Here is a 20979-nt window from a genome sequence, read left to right as displayed (position 1 = left end):
GTGGAGGGCAGATTAAAAAAAAAAAAAAAAATTCCTGCACGGTGTGGGTAATCGCCGCGTTATTAACAATCTAGTTACTCTGCAGCAGACGGGGAAGAAAACTCTGGGGCTCCTTCCCTTCGGATGGATAGAGAGGGCGGCCGGGCGGCGAGCTGCAGGAAGGAGGTCAGGGTGGGCTTGCGGGAGCTCGGGGGCGACCTGGAGGGAGCGGGAGCCCCCGGCGCCGCCCCCGCGCCCGCTCCCGCCCCCGCCGCACCCCCCGGGGCGGGCGCCGGGCCGCGGTGACCGCCGGCTGGTGCGCTGCCCTCGCCTCCCCCATTGTTCCTACTGTCTTTTTGCCTTTTGTTATTTGCACTCGCATTGTGTTGTTTGTCTCTGAAGCCGCCTCATGACCAGCAAAGGGATTTCACCTCGTCCTTGAGAGCAACACGGGGAGCGCGAGCGAGCGGGCGAGCGAGAGACGGGGGGAGAGAGAGGGACACGCGCGCGCACACACACACACACCGGCACACACGCACACACACAGACACACACACACACAGAGTGAAAAAGGCGAGCCACCAAAACCCATCTCCAGTCTCCTCCCGGGGGCCCCCAGCCCGCCTCTGTGCCACTTTGCATCCCACGCCGGAGGAGGCATTAACGAGACCGGGTAAGGTGCGTGAATCGCTGCGTTTTAACTTTGTTGTTCGTCCCGATGTTGTTGTGGGCAGACCTCCAAGGCGCAGAGCTCCCCTCTGCCGCTCGCCGGGCCCGCCACTCAGCACTCGTTCCCGGCTCCAGCTGGAGAGCCGCGGAGGAGGGAGGGGGCCGCCGCCGGAGTTTCCTCAAGTACAGAGGGAGGGGGACTGGGTTGGGGGTGACGGAGAGGTGGGAGGCGGCCCGAGGCGCGGAGTGGCCCTGTCATCCCCGGGGGCGGCTGGCCGGGGGACCCTGGAGCGCGGGCTTGGACCCCGACCCGGAGACGGGATAACTTTCTATTTTTGTTGGGAAGCCTGCGTACTGTTGCTGGTATTGTTTTGTAAGTGGTGGCGGTGGAGGTGGTTGATGCGAGAGGAGGGCAGGAGTGCGGGGAGAACCCTGGGCTGTGCTGGGCATCGCGGCGAACGTCCAAGGCCAGACCCTAAAAGTTGGACAAAGCCCCTTAGCCCTTCTAGGATATCAGAGCGACCCCCGGCCCACCCCCTAACCTTAGTCACCCCCACCCCCCGACTCTTTCGTCTTTTTGTTTCGCTTTCTGCAATCCTTCTCCCTACCATTCCCCCTCCCTCCCGCCCGGAATTTCGGAAACAAGTCTCATCCTTCAGGATTCTAGGGATTTCAGAGACCGGAAGCTTTAATTTTAATTGCAACTACTTTTTTTCCCCCTCCTCACTCAGTGTACAAAGTGAAGACCACTCACGTGTTGTGTCACTTTAAGCGCGGGTTTGGGAAATCTCGCTTGCACTTTCGGGCTACAGCAATAAGAAGCAATGAAAAGAGGTTATACGAGTTGAAATCAAATTGGATTTGGAAATGTTTGCGTTGGAGAGCAGCAGTTTGTTGAGTATTGATCGGATGCACACGAAGCACTGTTTACATATTTTAGTAGTCATTTTCCCTACACTTTGCAAAGCGACTATATTAATAAATAGATTGACCCTGGTGAATATCTGAAGACGTTGGTTTCTGTGACTAAATTCAGAATGTGATGAATGTGAATTCATTTTAATGTGTTCCCTTCTCAGCTAAAGCAGGTCAAGACGAGAAATCCTGTGAATATGCAGAACCCTACATTCGGTGCCAGGCAGTCCAGGCACTCTGGGTGGCAGTCAACTGTACTTTCTTACAAAAGTTTAGGGATTTGCTGGAACCCAGTTGAGATCCTCACATACCCAGATAGCCAAAGGAGTTTGTCAAGAAAGGCATAAGGAGATGTCCCCAGGGACTGCCTTCTGGCTCAGCACAGTTCTTTAGCCAAGGGCAGGACCGAGTGGGATTTGGGGCAGTAAGTGTGGGAATCTGCAAAGGGACTGGACAGTGATTTGTTTCCTTGCTTTTCATAAATAATGGCCCCTAGTATCCTGAAAACACACACACAAACACACACAAACAGGCCAATGAAGTAGGCACGTGGGTGATTTTTAGGCAATGGACATTTCCATCAGAAAAACCAGAGGAGAATTTTTGATCAGGATTACGGGAGTGAGGCTCGATGGCCAAGAGTGATTAGGTTAAGGGCCAGATGGCTTTAAAGTATACGGAAATGTTTTTCAAGTTTGACTTTTATAGCATTTAAAAGGAGGACGATTTCTTAGAGCCTTTACAGAACTGCTAAATTTTGATCTGTCTAATTTTAAAGGAATTCAGCTGTATGAGAATTGCTGTTAGCTCAGATAGGGAAGGAATCTGGTTTCAAATGCAGATACATGGAACAAAGTTTCTAGGGGTGCTTCTTCCTGATTTAAATATAGCTCCCAGGCAGAAGCCTAGATAAATTCAGCCACAATGATTTAAAATCATAAGTACTTACAGTGGCAGTTCTTTTAGGCACTGTGCAGCGTTCTCCTGCAAATTATGCCATCAACTGTTTATTCCTCAGAACTATACAAGATAAAAATCATAAGCATCACTTAAAACTGATGCAATACAGCCTTAAATCCTTAAACTGCTAGGGATTGCTTTTGTTTGCCTAAAAGGTAGATCTTTCATCACATGAGTTGTTTAAAAACATTTAATTGTGGGGGTGGGAAGGGATGTGCATAATTATTTAGTTGTTTGTGTTAATTACATAGTAGCATACTTGCTTGAAATTCTTTCTTTTTTCCCCCCTTTCTTTCCAGTGGTCTCTCTTCTAACAACCTTGTTCCTGAAGAATCAACAGTTTTTTGTTTGCTGTGGTTTTTAAAAAATTCATTTTGTAGCCTTTTTGAATGGGTAGTATTGATCCAATCCGACACAGACTTGCAAGTGTAAACTCTTAATACAGGAAAAACTTCAATTCTTAATATGGAAACCTTGTATTAGTTTTGTTGTTGAGCTTAAACAGTTCTGGTTGAATGGGATGTTGTATACAGAATTCAAAACTCCCAAACCTCTTTGGTAAATAGGCATTTGAGGTCCAATGGCTAATTCAAATTAACTTAGTTCTATACATGTAAGTGCACATCCTGTTTAGACTGACACGTGGTTTGGTAAAAGAAAAAAATATATACACTTAGAAAGATGCTATCTGTGGAGTATATAAATAGTAAATAGCAAAAGAGTGAAGTTTATACTCAGGTATGTTGGCATGTTTTTGGTTGTCCTCAGTGGGGGTGAGTTGTGAGTGATAAGGAGAATTTAAATTTCTAAATTTTCCCTTTCCAGTTAAAGGAATGAATTTAAATGCTTAAAGAATTTTTTTTTTTCTTACTTACAAAGCAAGTTTAAAATTTGATATAGTGCTTACAGGATGTACTGCCTTCTTAAAAAGCTCTGTTCCTTTCCTGAGTGATAAGTAATCATTGATTTGAGGGTATGTTCAGATTATATAAAAAAGTAAAACTTACAGGACAAAATTTATGTTTCCTAATCTCCTAAAATACACTGGATTTCAAATAACGGAGAGTTCTAATGTTGCACACTGTTTAGATTTCCAGAAGCTACAATTGTTGGATATAATTGATTGGCATAACCTGGATGATTCACCCAATAGCTAATCAACTTCACTGGTAGAGAATGCTATAATTAGAGTTTTGAGAGTAACCTGGAAACTTATTTGTCTAGGCCTGAAGTCAAATGCATTCCCTCACGCACTGGTCAAAAATTTTTAGTCTGAGAAATGAAGATTTATTTTAAAGGCGAATAAAGTGGTTGGCTGTTTCAAATAAACTATATCCTGAACTTAGATTTGTAGATAGTTAATGAAATAAAAGTCCAATTTTGTTCCAAACATTGTTTTAAAACACCCATTTGTAAATTGTCTACATTTGGTTTTCATATGTTAATGATTTGGGATCTGAAACTTATTTCAGAAAGGCATTTTGGTTTATCTTAAAAAACACCACACAAAACTGTCTAAACAACTCTGTAAATAAACTGTTCCAAATGCCTCAATTTGATGAATGAATTAAAGAATTATGGTTCTTAATCCAATTATGATCAGTCTGGTTATTCCATTTCCCATTTGGGGGAGCTTGGGGAGTTGGAATAGTAAATGATTCTCAAATGTGAGTGGGGTTTTTGTTGTTTACTTTGTGTGTGTGATGTAACGTAAATAATCACTTATACCTAATATTTATGAGAGGGATTTCCGATGTGGAGAAGTAATTTCATGATCTTAAATTAACCAAGAGTTCGTTTGCATGAAAAGTTGACGTTAATAAAAGAGTAAAGTGAGGTTTTTAAAAATATGAAGCAAAGATTTAACCTTTTTCTTAAATATAATGAATTTTGATATTTAAGAGGGGAGAAATGGAGTGCTTAAGGCTCAGTAGAAGGGCAGACAATCAGGCACTTTTAGTTTGCTTTAGCAGGGCCATATGGGGACATTTCTGTAGGACTGTTTAAGAAATTTTACCAAATTCAATTTCCTTGTCTTTAAAATTGAGTCAAGGTCAAAGGTAGGCTAACTTTAGTTAGGGGAATTTTGGGGGGGTTATTTCCTCCAAAGACCTGCTCCTTTAGCTGCCTACATGGGACTTTTGAATGCTTTCCCAGTGAGGGTCCTGACCTTCAGGACGGGCCCTTGACAGTCCATTTTACCTTGATGGACCCTTCTGAATTCCTGCCCCATTTGCCCCATTTAACCTCTGGCTCATAAGCTAACTATTTTAAAGTTGTTATTCATTCATTATGGTTTAATTCTCAAACTAGATGATATTACTGTTATCATTTTGGTAGTTTATTATGGTCATCTAATTCCATAGAGATAAACTTGTGGCAATTGCAGGTATCAAGGAAAGCTGCCAGGAGTAAATATTTATATGCATGAGGACTTTTTCAATACTACTCAAATCATACCTTATAGACAGCTAATGATTTCACTTGCAGTTAAGGATGACATTCAGTAGGGGCAGCATATTGACAAAATTAGGAAAAATTTGAATACATGTAAATAACCATTAAATAGCCATCCTTAAAAATTGAGCCATAAAAATGTATCTTGGGGAGTACTAGTGATGGTGGCATTGAATTCTACAAGTGTAAGTCCATTCATTTTCTATTTCTTAAAGTTCATTATAAGTAAAAACAAAACACCCCAAAACAAAGACCTGCTTGTATCTGTGATGCTCAGCTACATGTCATTCAACTACTCTGTGCTTGTATGATATCCTGTGTACACAGAGTAAAAATAATGCAGTAGTCATAGGGATGAGCGGACTTTAGTTTGATATCCAGTTTATATTCTCTGGTGGCTTAAGGCATTTTTTCTTTCTTCAACAGCAATTAAACTGTTGGAAGTGAGGGAATTCAGGAAGGAACCAGGAAAGGAGAAAGGTATCTCATTTGGAATTTTTCAGTGTAGGTCTGTGATTTATCCAAAATTTTATTTAGAGATCTGAACTTACAGGGTTCTACCTCCTTTTCTTAACCTCTTTTTTTTTTTTTTTTTTTTTTTTGAGACAGAGTCTTGCTCTGCCACCAGGCTGGAGTGCAGTGGAACAATGTTGGCTCACTGCAGCCTCCGCCTCCTGGGTTCAAGGGATTCTTGTGCCTCAGCCTCCAGAGTAGCTGGGATTGCATGCATGTGCCGCCATACACAGCTAATTTTTGTATTTTTAGTAGAGACGGGATTTCACCTGTTGGTCAGGATGGTCTTGATCTCCTGACCTCGTGATCCACCTCCTCGGCCTCCCAAAGTGCTGGGATTAGAAGCGTGAGCCGCCGCGCCCGGCCTTCTTAACCTCTTAAACTGCAAATTATGATGCCCTTTCTTATAGGGATATTGTTTGGATTATGCTAGACACTATGTGTGAAATGCCTAGCATAGTGTCTGTCATGAACTATGATGCTCAATAAATGTTAGCCACACTCAGCTCTCTCTCCTAGTCAAGTCTAGGTTCTGATCATTAATAATGGTTGAAGCTTCATTTTGTACTTACTTTGAACTTATTTGAGTCTAAAAAGAAAAAAATGTATCACTTTCTTGAGGCTGAGATCAACACTTTAAAACAGTGATTCAGTGAACGTCTGTATATGATCTCTGACAATGTGATTTTATTAAGATGCTGTATTTGGTGCAAGTGTGAATTCTATCTTTTATTCATTTAAGTGCTTTTTCAGTAATTAACATTTATACCCTACATAATAGGTAAGGATAAATAAAAACTTTAGGACCTAATTCTGTAGATTTCTCCTCTTGTTATCTCTTTGATTTCCTATTAGCAAATATGAACTAGTGGAAATTTATTGATATTTAATCCTTTGATAGTCATTCACCTCTGCATTATATTAAGCTGTAGGACCGTGGATAAAGAGAAAGTCCATGTGGAAAAAGAAATCCATCTGATTTTTCAGTGTTTTCCTCTCTGGAGGCAACAGTACTTCAAAGAGAAACTTGTAGGTTGGTTTGTTTATTTAAATTGGGTGCAAGGAGAAAGGCACCATAAATATACCATTGCCTGGTTTGAAGAGGTGGTAAAGAAACATGGAGAAATTAGTGGTTATTTTCTCTTCCCAATGAAACAGAATTTGTCTGTAAGTACAACTGAGCAAAGATAAAGGAAAGGCTTCTTAAAACATCAAATAAATGTATTTTTTTGCATTAATTGGAGTTCCTTAAGAAGCAGATGCCAAGATGGGATTAGATGTGTAAGAAGTTTTTTAGGGGAGAGGGGGAGAGGGCAGGACAAGGCCAGGAGAGCCTTTTGACCATGAGACAAGTTTGACACTTATGCAAGGAGAGCGGCAAGGAAAGAAGATTGAGTAGGAAGAAGTTTGACTATAGTGCAGTCTATGAAAGGTTTGGGTAGGCAAATAAGAGCCAGCCATTGGAAGAGTCATCTGTCTTGAAAGAATGGCCTGTATCAGCATTCCTCATTGTCAGTCATTGGCTGGGAGCAGCTACAGGAAGCATGGCCTCTGCGCCTAAGTGGTGCTAGAGCTATAGGGGAAGCAGTTGGGGAAGTAAGTCAATTACACTCTCAAAACAGGAGATCTGAGTGGTATAGCTATGGTTTGGCAGTATAGCCCAGTTTAGTAGTACTTCACTTGCTTTAGACAGGTGAACTCACTCTCTCTCTCTCTCTCTCTCTCTCATACACACATACACACACACTCACACACAGGAGACCTGGCAATTGCTTTGAGGTCTCTTTGAGTTTTGAGTTTCTTTGAGCTTTGTTTTCCTCAATTGCAAAATGAGTGTAATGGCAGTATCACCTCACTAATTGGGATTAAATTAGGTTATATGAGATCATCTCTAAGTCCATAGTACTGTTTGTGGCATGGAGGAAATGCCCAGTGTATTTTGCACTCTTTTCAGTGTACTCACAAAATGCATCTGAAAGGTATAGATGAATTTTATCAGGTGATTGTAAACATATCTAAATAATGGATATTTCATATAATTGGAAGGCATTGTTTATGCAAGCAAACATCTTTAACGTTTGTCATTTACAAATAGCTTGGTTCATTTATCTTCCATTAATCCTTATTTTTTATCAGCGTATAAACTGAACACTAGCTATACCAACTGACCTTGACCATCTTCAGGTAATTTGCCCTATAACATGAGGCAGAACTCTGTTCATTTCCTTACCTCTCTAGGCTTTCTATTCAGTTGAGTAGCAACGCACTGGAAGTCTGCATTTTATCTTGAGCCTCAAACACCTTGCAAGTCTTTGCTCCCCTGTGTTACTGTTCCTAAACCAACTTGCAGCACCACAAAGCACTGAACTCAAGTGGCCCTCAGCGCGAGCTCCTGCTGTGATGAGTCACAGAGCCACCAGCACTTTGTTGCCTTGGATTTGATCACTGCCATGAGCAGTCCTTCGATTGTCAGCTAAGAGCCCCTTCAGGGAGTTGTCCCTTAATAGAAAGTCTCTTTTCTTCCCTCCTGTTGTAACTTTAAATTAAAAGAAACTGTAGAGGAGCTGGTGGCATTGCAATAGTTCATTCTTCTACCCACTGGGAGAACAACATCTGAGAAAAGACGTTATTGGACTGAGAATTGAGTTGTTGCTATTTTTTTGGGCCAGAGTCGGGGGGAGGCGGTTGTGGTGGAGGATGAAGACCACGTCATTTAGACTCAGTCAGACTGGTAATCAGGATTGTGATTGAGAGCAACACTTTTGTGTATGCAAGGAAGCATTCTTTTTGGATACAAGAAGACACTCACTTAGCCTGTAAGTTTCAGTAGGATTGCTAGGACCCCTAATATTTTGACCCAGATTTTTAGGTGGTTCTGTGTGTTGTACTGTGGGAAACTGGCACTGGGACAACTTCGGAATCCAAGGAGGATGGGAGGCAGGAAAAGAGAGCTAATTTTTGACACATTCCTCAGACGAGGGACTCCTCTAGGGAATCTGTGCCCAGGATAAGGACTGCTTACTGTGAAGCTTTTGGCATAATTTTTTCCTGAGGAGTGAGCACGGGTTGCTTCAATGTCTCTACTTAAAAAGGCTGACAAACTTACATTTGTGAGAGGAAAAGAAAAAGATGTTCATACTTTTGACGGTGTGTTTCCTAGATGGTACCTCTCACGAGACTTTGGATTTTATCCTCCATTGTGGCAGTTACATCATTCCGTAGTTGCCGGCTCATCCCCATTCTGGTTAGGAACTATGGCAAAATCCGATGTCTGCCTAGATGTACTGGTGTAATTCAGGACCACTAAGAGCTGACGTTGTTTGATGTGTACTATCAGGAGTAGACTGCAGCTCGCATGCAAGTTCTTGTGATGCTTAGTATTCCTCTGCACCACTGGCACTCTTTCCTATGTGTCTGGCAGAATCAGTCTCATCAGTGTACTCTTGCACTGGGAACTGCTTTTGAAGACATGCATACTATTTCTTATAATTCTGTCTTGAATTTTCTTGCTTCACTCTCAGCCTCATCTCCACGTACCTTCTCTATTAACCGAATAGGAGTGTCTTTTCCACATCCAACCAGGAAATCAAGTCATGCACAGGAGACAAACAGATAGAGATCTATCAGCATGTAAAGAAATTTCACAGGACCCCTATTTATTTTTAGAGACTTCCTGGGGCCACCCAGAAGCTCTTCTCTTCCTGTCTCCTTTTACCTATCACTCCTCGCTGTGCTTTTCTTAAGCTTTCTCTTACCACAAATTCACTATTCTCATGGCATCACTGTCCACTCTGCCTTGTGTCGGACTCCCTGCATGAAATGAAAGGTTTTCGAAATACTCTGCTGCCTGATTTGAAAGGGGTAGCCATAGGGTGACGTAAAAAATTTCCAATTAGAAGGTAAGCTCCCTGAGGGCATTGAATTGTAGTCCTAGCAGAATCACAATGCCTGAAACAGAGCAGCAACCGCATACATGATTGCTGAGTGAGCATAGTTTGCAAGATGAGTTTCATATGGAGTCAAGGCAGCCCTGCACGATGGGGAAGTAAGAAAACAAACAGCTGTTGAGTGTTTACTGTGTTCCGGGAGGGGTGCTAGGTGCCGTACATGGATAATCTCATTTAGCCCTCCCAGCCCTCCTATCAGATGGATATTAGCACCTTTTCACAGATGAACAGCAGACTCCAATGGTCAAGTGACTTGCCCATCTTCCTCGGCTCTAGTGAGTGGGACAGTCTTTGCCTGAATTTCAGTCTATTCGATTCTGCCACTTGAATTCTCTTCCATCACAAGGTGTTAGTGTGGGATTCCTCTCTGTAAAATGGGAGCACTAACAATACCTGCCTATCGCATGAGATAACAATACCTGCCTATCGCATGAGATAACAATACCTGCCTATCGCATGAGACAGTTAGGAGGAAGAGATGAGAAATAGTTATCGAAAGCCATGTCTATGCTGTAAAGTGATCTCTTTCTTGCTTTTTGCTTTTTTCTTTTTGAGATGAGGTCTCACTCTGTCACCCAGGTTGGAGTGCAGTGGTGCAGTCATGGCTCACGGCGGCCTCGACTGCCCGAGCTCAAGTGATCCTCCCACCTCGGCCTCCTGAGTAACTGGGACCACAGGCATGCACCAGCATGCCCAGTTAATTTGCTTTAACTTTTGTGTAGAGATGAAGTTTGTTTTAAATGTATAGAGATGGGGTTTCATCATGTTGCCAAGGCTTGTCTTGAACTCCCGAGCTCGAGTGATCTGCCTGCCTTGGCCTCCCAACGTGTTGGGATTACAGGCATGAGCCACTATACCCAGCCTATAAAGCGATTTCTAAATGTTGCTTATTATCAAATATTCACTAACCCGTACATTCATCAAAAAACACTGAACACACAGATGCATGTTGCTTATACTTAAGAGGAAATATTTTATGACTTTAAGCAGAGATTCTGAATACATAAAAATTGACATCAAAGGAAATTACAGAACAGTGTTTCTCAAAGGTGATCATCCAGTCAGCCAGTTGAAAACCACTTGGGATATTTGTTAAAAACAGGGCTTTCTGGGTCTCATCCCAGACATATAGAACCTGAATCTCTGTGCGTGTAGCCCTGTAACCCTGCGTTTTTAACAAGCATGACTGGTGATTCTTTTGCACATAAAAGTTTGAGAACCAGTGATAAAAAACTTCATTGATCTAGTTTGGTAGTAAGTTATATATACATGGCATATGGAATTTAAGTAAGAGGCTCACAGAATAGTGGAAGTGCCAAGATAAAGCACAACTGATTGTTGGACTGCTAGAAAGACTTTTTTTTTTTGATAATATGGTTTTAGGAGTTCTAAAATAAAATTTAAAGAGCCTTTAGTTATTTGAGTGTATAAAACATTAGCATGCTTCAAGTCAAGAGTGAGGGGGCCTGACATAAGGAATCTAGGGGTTGGAGAGTGGGGAAGGGGGCCCTGGGGCCAGTTATATGTATTCTAGCCTTGGAAATAACTTTTTAACAGGCCAGACTGAAGGAGACTAAGTAGACGGAAGACAAGAGGTTGATCTATTTATCCAGCCCTGTATCCCAAATAAGACAATGTCTGGGACATAGTGGGTGCCTAAAGATGTTTGTTTAATAAATAGAATAAAAACACACAGAAGGAGAGAGCAGCATGTAGAAAACAGACTAGGATAGTTTGATTATGATTACTATGGCTAGAGAAGGCGAGAAAGAGGAGGCTGAAAAGGAGTCCTGGTGAGATAAGATGAGGACAGGGTTTTAATTAGGCTAATATGGTCCTTACAGGAAAGTGCCTTTTATACAAACAAATAAACAATGAAAAACACTAACCCAAGGTTTGTATGGGATGAAAACATGAGTCCACTGTGTCTATTATCTTGGGATAGCAGTTACTACACGAGGATAGGGACCTTGTCTATTTGTTCTCCATGTGATCTGTTTTGTTCTCCATATGATCGTAGCACTTAACAAATATCTATTGAACAAATGACAGAGCTTCCATGTGGACAGGGGAAAAAAAGCATTTACGTTATACAAAAATATCTTGTAAAGAGAGAAGCTAAATCTTTACAAATGCTAGCCAATAGACTGGTGATCGTGAAAATAATACATCTTCATAAAACTGCACATTCTTAGACAATCTATTTAACGTTCAGTAAGGTCTCCATCTGATTGTCACCAAGCATTGCTTTATGGACAATTCCACTTTCATTTTACTGTTAGGAAAATCCACCAGGGTGCCCAGCACAGTGTCTTGTTAATATTAGCTATTTAATAAGTATTTGATGAATAATTCAATGAATGAATGAAGAGTATTGGCTTGGGGCTGGGGGAAGATGGGAACTTGAAAGCAGCCTAAGAAGAGAGTTGCCCTCATTCACTTAGAATTCCCCGAGTGACATGCGATCCAGAGATCTTGAAGCAGGCAGATTTCCCATACAGGTCAAGGCCTGGTTATTGGAATCTTGAGGGGAAGGATGTTTGCTAAGGTAATGACTGCAACAGTGGGTTCAGCATTGTTGGAAGAGGCAACTACTCATTCGATCTGGAAAATATATTCGGGGGGAGGGAAGGTAAAAAGTAATTCTAAACCCAACCAGAGTTTTAGTAGAAAAATGGCTCTAATTCAAGCAGTGTAATGTTAACATCAATGCGTGTCTCATGGCTCAAGTCCCGCATACTGCTTTGGAAATAAAAGGAGATTGTGTAAAGAATTAGCAATACAAGGCATTTTAAAGTGCTTTATTGCAGAGGCCTGTGATACTCTGTGAAATCTATGCAGCCTCTTTCTTCCTGCTGTGCTTAATTTCAGAATCTGATGCTATTACCTATCCTTGGAGGAAAAAAAAATAATCATTCTCTCTTAACTCTTAAAAATCAAGTTTAACGTTGCACTGATTTTCAACATAATCTTTCCGATATTTCTTCGGAAGAGAGAAGTGGTGTATTTAGCCACGGAGTTTAGTATCTAGGATTGCTTCTAGGGGGCAGGGTTAAAATAAGAGGGCAAGTTGGAAATAAATGTTGCAGGCAAAAGTTTAGAAACGGCTCAATCTGTTTGAAGGATGAGGTCTCTAAAAGGGTCAGCAGAGAGTGTGTTTGGCATGAGTCCAGAGCAGAAGCCACAAAGGTAAATGGGGTATAAGGAAGGTCCAGCAGAAGCCAGGATAGGAGTTAACGGCATAGGTGGCTATCTTCCTATGACATGAAGACCCGTCCACCAAAAATCGTTTCCTCCCTGGCATACCATCGTGGCGCCCCTGCTCCTGTCTCACAAAGCACAGTGGACACTGATGTTGATTGATAAGTTTTGTTGCCAGACATTGTACTAAGCAGTTTATTTGTATTGAATTTTCCTAATAACTCTGACATAGGTACAGATGCTGTCCCATTATACAGTCAGGGAAACTGAGCTTGCTCAAAGTAACATAGCTAGCAAGTGGCACAGCTGAGACTTGAACCCAGAGTGGGCTGATTCTGAAGTCTGGGCTCTTGCTCATTGTAACATAGAAAAATATATTTTAAGTCCTGTTAAGTCATCCCTCAAAACGATGCTTGCACTTCCCCCTTTCTTCTATACTCACCTCTCTCACCCTGAATCATTGCAAAGTTCCCCAAACTAGTGTCTTTCCCTACAGTCTGCTCTATTTACCACTATCAGGCTTTTACTGTGTATCACAATCCTCCTGACATGCTATTAATATTTAGAAATATTTCTCAAACATTCAGAGTGCCAGGGTACCACACATGGATGCGACTAAGATTCTTAAGTCTGGTTTTTAAGGGCTTCTTCAATGTCTCCAACTCTATCTTTTCAGGCTCATGTTTGAGACCTTCCTTTCAAGAATACTTGCTTGTGATCTGGTTCAAGCAGAACAGGGCTTTTCAGATGACTCCCAAACTATCTGCAACATGTCAGCCCTATTAACTCTTCTCAGAATGCTCAGAAAGAAGCTATGCCAGTGCACAAAAGTCACTTCTGACACCTGGCCCTGTCTGGCTCATGGATTTCTTCCAGGATTGCTCTTTCTGTCTGCTTTAAACCTCCTCATCAATTGACCTTCCTTGGCGCCCAATCCACTTTGCTCTCTATTTTTGCTTTCTCTTTTTGTTTTGTTTCTTCTTTCATTCAGTACTCAATAAATATTTATGGAGTGCCTACTATGAGCCAGACACCATGTTAACTGCTAGAGATTTAGTGGTGTGTGGAACAGGCACACACTTTGCACACAAGGAATTAAAGTCTATTAAGGAAGATCAATTGTAATGAAATAATTATCAGCATTTATGATTGCAAATTGTTGAACTCTATTTCACAGAAGATTATACAGCATACGAGAGAAGTTTCTGATGTATTTGAGGGAGGAGCAGTTAGAGGATGCTTACATGAAGATGTCACATTTTAAAGATAGCTAATGAGGTAATGAGGACAGGAGCAAAAATTATTTCAAGGTGGAAGGAATAGCATGTGCAAGGTTTCCAAAGAGGGAGGGAAAAGAGTGTGTTCTTAGAATTAGAAGGGCAGCGTGGCTGAAGCAGAGTGGAAGGGAAGTAGATGGAGATGAGGTTGTAAAGAGAGATTGGGATCAGATCATTAAGCCTTCACAGCTATGTCACAGAGTTGAGTCTTCATAATAAGGGTGATGAAGAACCCTTTGAGGTTTCTCAAGAGGACAATGAAATTTGTGCCTACAGCCTGCAGATGACATTTAAGAGAGGCAGGAATGAACGGATTTGGGTCAGCTAGAAAGGAGGCTATCGAAATGATTCACCTAAGAGAAACATGGTGGCTTGGACTATAGCAGTAGTGTTAGACAGGAAGGCAAGAGGAAGGATTTCAGAAACAAGCATGCTGTTCAGATGCTTTGTACCACCCTCCATCTCCATTCCACTAACCTCTTGGGATACTCCCTCTGCTCATCTCCCAGTGTTTCCATGTTTCGCAGCTTTAAAAAGTAGATGCTTAAATCCATATTTCTAGTTCCCAGGGACTCTGCTGGTGGGGAGAAATTTGACACACAACATATAGTGCCTCGTGTCTATGTATACATATTTGCCTTCACCTCTTTATGTCTGCCTTTATAATCAGCATTTGTCCTTCATATAGATATTCTAAAATCCTGCCCATCTCTTAATTTCCAAATTAAATTTCACTCTTTCACAGCATTCTCACCAAATATACTAGCTGAATGTCTCTCACTCTGATCTTATGACACTTATATCTGTAATTGTCTTTATGACTTTCAGCATCTATTGTAGCATATTGCAATCATGTTGTGAGCATGTCTTATCTCCTGAGAGATATTGTGAGTTTGCGGCAAGGGACATTGATGCTGTAGCTCAATATTAACACTGCTATTTTGGATTTTCCTTTCTAGCTGGGCTATTTACTTAAGACCTCTGAGTCTGATTCCTCATCTGCAGAATGGGTATAATTATATTTACTTTATAAAGGCATTATTAGGAATTAATGATAGAATTAATAATACTTAAAATAATCTTAAGTATTAATAATACTTAAATAATCTTAAGTATTAATAATACTTAAAATAATCTTAAGTATTAAGAATGATACTTAAAATAATCTCTGGCACATAATGAATCCCAGCATATAATAACAGTTTATAGTTATAAACTTTGTTCTTTGAAGTCAGAACCCTGTGTCTTATTACTACTTTTCTCTTCTTGTAGCTCAGTGAATATTCGTTGAATTCAGATTTGAATTTAAGTCTCATTTCTGCCAGGGAATACGAACACTGTATAAATAGATTTTGATACTTGTCTGTGAGAACTTCAAGTTGATAGGGGAGCTCGTAACAGAAACTGGTTATTTGTTATTGTGATAAGTATAGTGATAGAACAATAACCCCAGATAGACTATTTTGAGAGCACAGAAGAGAGGTTGGAGAAGGTTTTCTAAGATAACTTATGCCTGAGCTGAGTATTTTATTAATCAGTTAGGTACCTGTTAAAATAATGTGTGCACATAATATAAAACCCAAGGCTATGTAATAAAATAGCATTTTTGTCCTATTGACAAGTATACCCACTCCATTTCTACTGCTTTCAGTTCTGTGTTTCTAAATAAAATGTTTACTCCTTGTTTTCCTTTATTGAAAAAATGTTAGATATCAGTTGACTTCTCACTATTTGGCTCTCTTATACTATACTCCTCCTACCCCTACTTTTTAAAACCACACATTTTTTTTCTCCTATTATTCCAATATAATTTCTTTTTTTTGTTGTTAAATCAGTTTAGTAATAGTTACTTTGACTGTGTAAATGTGTGTGTCTTCCTGTGCATATTATATACTGATTACTTTGACTATTTTAATCCAACTTATTTTGTTTCCTGAAGTTAATAATGGCCTATGTCCAAACCTTCCAAAGTTTTACTGGAAGTACTCAATGTTTACTGGAATTCGTGAGCCATGGTTTACCCGGTATGTGGCATATCCAGGGCGGGCCCTGGGGGAAGTCAGCCCTAGTGCAAGGATCATTTTATTACTGGGAGAATTTACAATTGTTTGGCCGGGTGCGGTGGCTCATGCCTGTAATCCCAGCACTTTGGGAGGCCGAGGCGGGCGGATCACGAGGTCAGGAGATCAAGACCATCCTGGCTAACACGGTGAAACCCTGTCTCTACTCAAAATACAAAATATTAGCCAGGCGAGGTGGCGGGCGCCTGTAGTCCCAGCTACTCGGGAGGCTGAGGCAGGAGAATGGCGTGAAGCTGGGAGGCGGAGCTTGCAGTCAGTGGAGATCATGCCACGGCACTCCAGCCTGGGTGACAGAGCGAGACTCTGTCTCAAAAAAAAAAAAAAAAAATTGCAGTTGTTGGATCCAGGTGATAAAAGGCTCACCAACTTTTTGTCAGTTATATTTCTTAGATTTTCTGCAGACAGAACACCCACTTATTCTCTGCCCTTGGACATTCTGCTTCCACCAACCTGTCCTTGCTAAGGCTGTGAGTTCAGCTAAGCAAGGCAAGGGGTGGTCCTCCGAGAGAGTGGTAGGGTATTCCAAGAAGATGGGACAACCTGAGTGGAAAGGCATGGCAGTGAGAGAGAGCATGTTGTGTTCATGGAATTACAGATAGTTTGGTGTAGGTAGAGCATAGAGAGCAGGACTGGCTGAGATGAGGCTGTGATGGTGGGCAGGAGTCAGATCAACGCGATCTCTTTATTACAGACTCATACACACTAGATTCTGTCGTGTAGGCTATGGGGAAACTCATACTGTTAAGTAACATGGTCTGCTTTGCTTGTGAATGAATGACAGAGTAAGCAAAAAGTGAAAAACTAGCTTCTGAAGTCAGCAGTTAAAATGCTGTCTTTGCATATTCAGTGACGTATTAATATTTCAGGGGTACTCCATCAGGCACATTGTTAGAGCACACATCCCCAAGAATACACGCACATGCACAGAAACGCACAGACATTCATTGTTTATGTACATGTGTTGCTACTGTAGTTAATATTCAGGGCCCAATAAACACCGAAAGCAAGGTCTAGGTTAAATGATGGTGCCTCTAACAGTCACGTCAGAGTTTCCTGGAGACCTACTCTGACATGTAGATTTGCATGCAGTGAGTTTCTGGGAGGATTCTCAGGGACACTACCTGCGAGAGGGTGAGGGAAAAGGACAGACAGGAGGAGACATTGACTGTGATGCAGCTGAGGCTTCAGCTCGCCCATGAGGAGCTCTGGAACTGGATGCCTGTTCAGAGATGTTCTGAACGGAGACCTGGAGCCAGGCCTTTATAACTGAACATCGAGGTGGGATGTGGGCCATCCCTGTGGAGGGTCCACAACTCTAAGCTAGGGCTATTCTTGGAAAGGGACTGAGCTGGGAGCTTCCAGCAGCCAATACTCCTGGCAGCTGGGAGAACAAATGCCGCTGGGCAGCACACCACAGCCTCCACTACAAACAACCTTTCTGATAACTTCTCTATTTTTTAGAATTCTCAGATTTCTCTTAAAATGCAGATGCCAAAGAGCTAGCAATTGGCCCATGAGATGCAGTTCTGCCATTTTCCTGGGTTCACTTATGTTTGCATTATTAGTATTACTTGAAAATCTGTCATTTGTTTTTGAGAAGGAAATCTTTGTAAACCCCTTGTCCATTTTATGAGGGTTAATTTAGCTAAAAATGAGACAATGCAATCCACAATCCATTTCCTCAAGCACATGAAAACTGTTATGTGTGACAAAATGGTGAAACAAGAGCTAGTAGAGCTTTAACATTAACTTCTTCCTGTTGTGAAAATGAGGGCCCCCATGGCAATCTATTAGTAATTAGATGAACAAATGCAACCTTGTAGATCATCTTGAATTTCTGGCTTTGGAGAAAATTTCTTTATGGAATGAAACCAAGGCAACATTTTAACTGAGGTAGGACAGCTTGTTGGACCTAGACATATGGTGGTGGTGATGGGGTCCCTTTGTATGCTGAATATAGTGTTACTCAGTACGTGGACAAGAGGTAATCAGCCAGGAAGTGTAGTCCTAGGTTTTTTTCAGGTTCCCAGGTGGGCATGTAAGTCAGGGCTCTCCTAATTTTTCTGATCATGTATATAAACCATCAATAAAAAATACATTACTCTATTAACAGTAAACACACAGAAAGGGGATTAGATAAAGAGGAAATAAAGAATATCTATACAATCAGAAATGTAATTAGAAGCTGTAATATTTTCTTCAAAATGCCAGTGGACTTTTTCTTCTTTTTTGCCCCCACTTCAAATACTACTGAACTAGATTTCTAAAGTATAAGTTATGTACCAAATGGGGACAAAGTGCGTTGGAGACAGAATTTGGCAATTTAATGGGTTTGACCTATGCAGCTATTTAAATGAGGTAGTGTGAGCTCCAAGTATTAAAAAGTGAACTGAAGAAAAATTAGGTTTTAGAATAGAATTGGGATGCTTTAAAATTTTTTTTTTTTAAATCATGGAGGGAATGTGTGTGTGTATGTATGTATGTGAGTGTATATCTGTGCGTGCGTTTGCACTAGCCCGGGTCATAATGACTTAGCATTTCTTCCTGTTTAGCCATTCCCCACAATTAACTAAAAGGTTGGGGCCACACTGACACCATTACCCTTCTGTATATCTGGCACTAATTTATGACCCATATCCTGCCTTATATCCCAGAATGCTTTTGAATGTTCTTCCATTGTTTTATTTTCAGATTTATCAATGTACAGATCAGTTAAATGCAATAATGAAAATATATCTTTATTAGTGTCATCTCAGCAATAGAAAAACAGAAAAGACAATACCTTCCATAGATATAACAAGTTCTTACCCGTCTTTTTGGAATTTTAAATATTTATAAGCATTTTTCTGGTAAAACTCAGACTAGTTTATAAGAATTATCCTAGAGTCATCTTGTGCCTGAACTTAAGATAGCTTCCTTATTAAAATCTTTTATTTTGCTAATAAAAATCCATTTCAATTATGTTCTCTTTTTTGTATTTAACAGTACCTGCTCACAAGATATTGGTTGCTTTAAATTTCTTGGAAGAAAGGCGATAAATACATTTCAGGTAGCATTATTATTAGTTTTCATTATAGATAAAATTAAAAGGTAGCTGGATTTGGAACCAGTATATAGATGTCTTAATAAGGATATGGTAATCATGGTTCAGTCCCTAAGGAAACCTAATCACATAATCTTAAATATAGTTCATAAGTTAAAAGGCAGAACCTTGTTCTGCTAGTGTGCTATTTTTAAAATAATAAAATTAAGATTCTTTAAAAATATATGTACAAATGATCTTTCCATTATTGAGTGTAGACTGTCCCTCAAAAGAATATTATGACTTGAAATGTTCAAGTGACTCCATCCTTACTTGTTGTTAATTTCTTTATAACTATTTGCATTTGCATATTGATTTTTAGAAACTTTTTTTGAGCCAGGGTCTCACTCTGTCACCCAGGCTAGAGTGCAGTGGTGTAATCTCAGTTCACTGCAAACTCTGCCTCCTGAGTTCAAGTGATTCTCCAACCTCAGCCTCCTGAATAGCTGGGACCACACACGTGTACCACCATGCCTGGCTAACTTCTGCATTTTTTGGTAGAGATGGAGTTTCACCGTGTTGGCCAGGCTGGTCTGGAACTCCTGATCTCAAGTGATCCTCCTGCCTCAGCCTCCCGAAGTGCTTGGATTACAGGTGTGAGCTTCATAGTAATTTAAAATAAACAACGTTGTATTTGATTAATCTTAACTTCTTATTCATTCATTCAGACATTTTTTATTGAAAGTCCATTTTTGGTTACATACGAATTGGGTAAGGGGGTTACAATGGTGAGCAGCAGAGATTTGGTCCCTGCCCTCATGGAGCTTCCAGTCTAATGAGAAAGATAGAGGTGAGTCAGCTGACCATACCAATAGACTAAAGAGATGCTCTCTCCTCCAATGTTGTTGTGAGTGGTAGATGAACTGTTCATTCTTTTAAAAATCACAAACGCATAGAATCTTAAAGAAATGCTATTTACATTAAACATTTTAGTATTTTTAACATGTGTGCTTTACTAATTTATCAATGTATCATTGTTCATCAGTGTTTATCAATTTCCCAATTAATTGGCATAGAGCTCAGAACCTAAGTGTGGATCTCTTGAGTGATGACTCATTATCTTCTTGGATAAGCCACACCCAAAATATATATTGAATACTTCTTCGTTTTGATTTATTAAAAATGGCAGAAGACTTTGATGGCATTTGGCAAGCAATCTAAGTGCAGAATTTGCTAGTTTAAAAAATTTTTCATCCCAATATTATGAAGTTGACACCTAATATAGTGATTTTTATAAACGATTTGCCTTTATTCTTTACAAAGCATTCAATTTGGTGTCAATAAAACATTCGTTTTGTCCTAATTGACACCTAATTTGGTGTCAATAAAACATTCGTTTTGCCCTAATTATGTCACATTTAATTAATTTTCATGATTACAATCACAAATGACATAAACAGACTTGGGATGTAGCAGACAATTAAAGTGGTGAGAGCAGGATTGTGTGGGTTACTAGAGGAGTCTTTTTGCTATTAGGGTGCCACGTAGGCCTATCGTATGTTTTGCAGAAGAAATGGAGCGCATTAGTTTCTCGGGTGACTTGGGGAATGTAGGTTGGCTAAGAACGTTGTACTATAAATATGTACAGTGATAAGTGCTATCAAGTATATTATCAAGGAAAAGTACAGGCAGCTATAAGGAGATATAGAGTAGCCGGATTTATCCTAAAAGTCCCAGAATGCTTTCATGAGGAAGAGCCATTTGGGCTACGGTATGAAAAGCACTAAGGGCCAACCAGGTGGAGAAGTTGTGGGTGCGTAAGGATAGAGAACAGCAGGTACAAATCTCTGCAATGGGCTAAAGCTTGGACTGTAAGGGACCAAGACAGCAGTGTGGCCAGGGTACAGAAAAGAAGGGCCAAGGCTGTGAAGGATGAGGTTGTAGGAGGCAGGGGTCAT

At 40.7% G+C, this 20979-nt stretch overlaps 1 protein-coding gene across 17 annotated transcripts in view; it reads left to right on the top strand.

The window, feature by feature from the left end:
* The first annotated feature begins 419 nt into the window (after positions 1-419).
* Positions 420-20979, top strand: part of SOX5 (SRY-box transcription factor 5) — a 1031820-nt gene continuing 1011260 nt past the window's right edge. For 11 of the 17 annotated variants that reach the window (XM_074006399.1, XM_065523880.2, XM_074006409.1 and 8 more), the window contains exon 1: positions 420-657. The gene's annotated coding sequence lies outside the window, so the exon portion shown is untranslated. The remainder of the gene's footprint in view (positions 658-20979) is intronic. The other 6 variants (XM_065523881.2, XM_074006410.1, XM_074006408.1 and 3 more) reach the window with 1 other exon arrangement.

Source organism: Macaca fascicularis, chromosome 11 (assembly GCF_037993035.2).
Source record: "Macaca fascicularis isolate 582-1 chromosome 11, T2T-MFA8v1.1".
NCBI lineage: Eukaryota > Metazoa > Chordata > Mammalia > Primates > Cercopithecidae > Macaca > Macaca fascicularis.
The sequence above is the reverse complement of the archived record's forward strand: the minus strand, read 5'-3'. Positions and strand labels throughout refer to the sequence as shown.